The sequence below is a fragment of the Marmota monax genome, unplaced genomic scaffold (assembly GCF_021218885.2).
Source record: "Marmota monax isolate L192 unplaced genomic scaffold, Marmota_monax_Labrador192_F-V1.1 WCK01_AAM20220418_F8-fsc00008, whole genome shotgun sequence".
NCBI classification, from domain to species: Eukaryota; Metazoa; Chordata; class Mammalia; order Rodentia; family Sciuridae; genus Marmota; species Marmota monax.
The window spans coordinates 21,880,880-21,882,195 of NW_026694432.1; the positions used below are offsets into that span (position 1 = coordinate 21,880,880).

At 43.6% G+C, this 1,316-nt stretch overlaps 1 pseudogene; it reads left to right on the forward strand.

The window, feature by feature from the left end:
* The first annotated feature begins 899 nt into the window (after window positions 1–899).
* LOC124075439 (U6 spliceosomal RNA) lies at window positions 900–997 on the forward strand (annotated as a pseudogene).
* The last annotated feature ends 319 nt before the right edge of the window (window positions 998–1,316 follow it).

A 1,316-nucleotide genomic window follows, 5' to 3' on the forward strand; every position in this document is an offset into this window, starting at 1 on the left:
TTCTAAGAGTTTTTCAATCATGATTGAGGGTTGTGTTGGCCGCCTTTTGTCACTCTGACGAAACCCCTGAGAAAATCAACTTAAGGAAGGAAAGGTTTATTGGTTTAGAGGTTTCAGTCCATGGTGAGTTGGCTTTTGGGCCTACAGTGAGGCCAACATCATGGAAGGGAATGAGTGATAGAGCAGAGACGCTCACCCCACGGTGGCCAGGAAGGGAGGGGGAAGGCGCTGGGTCCCTGATAGTCCCATGACCCAATTTCCTTCCACCACGATCCACCTTCCAAAAGGTTTCCCAGCTCCCAGCAGCGCCGTGAGATGGGGTCAAGCTCTTAACACATGCGCCTCTGGAACACCTTCACAGGGGTTGAACTTTATCAAATGATTGTTTTAATCTTTTGAAATTATTGTATGACTTTATTCTACAATCTATTTCATATAGTATATTTAATATACAATCCCTGTTTTAAAAATGTGAAACCAAACTTCTCATTCCTGGGGAGAGCGGACTCAGTGTGGTTATGATTAGAATAGCCTTCATATGTATGGGTTTGGTCTGCTTTTACTTTGGTAAAGATTTTTGCATCGGATCCTGGCACAAGCTGTCCAGGAAAGAGAACTTCGGTCATCTCTGTTTTCCAAATGAACAACTGAGACTCGAGGGGTTACTGGATTAAGATGGTCTTGCGGTTTTCTTTCTTGCAGTGTTTTCTTATCAAGTTGAAATCGGCCTCAAAGATGTGTTAGGAAATGTTATTTTCCAGTTATTCTTTGGAAGCGTGTGTAAGATTGATATCAATTCTTCCTTTATATGAATTTGCAAGAATTCATCAATGAAACCATCTGTGTTTTTTTAGTGGAAATTTTAAAATAATATTTTCCTTAAAAATATAGAATGGAGTTTGCTTTGGCAGCACCTACATTAAGGTTGGAAGGCTGCAGAGAAGATAAGCCCCTGCTCAAGGATGATATGCAAATGGGTAAACTGCTCCTTATTGTTTTTGGTTTGTCACTGAGGGATGAGCTGAAGTCACTGTGGGGCCCTGAGAGTCCTGAATTCTTCCTGGGTTGGCAGAGTTTCCACATACAGATTCTTGAGGATTTCCAAATGAATCCAATACATAAAGCTGACAGAAGAAACCCCAAGCCGGTCCACAGGCATGGGGAGATGCCCAGGCTGATGTCTGCAGGCAGCAAGAGTCCTGACCGTGGAAAGGGCCACACGTTCCACACTGTATTGGTGGTCTTCGCTGTGTAGCTTGGAGAAGGTGCAGCGCTCTCCAGCTTCACTGTTACCGCTGATACAGGTATGATGAAGC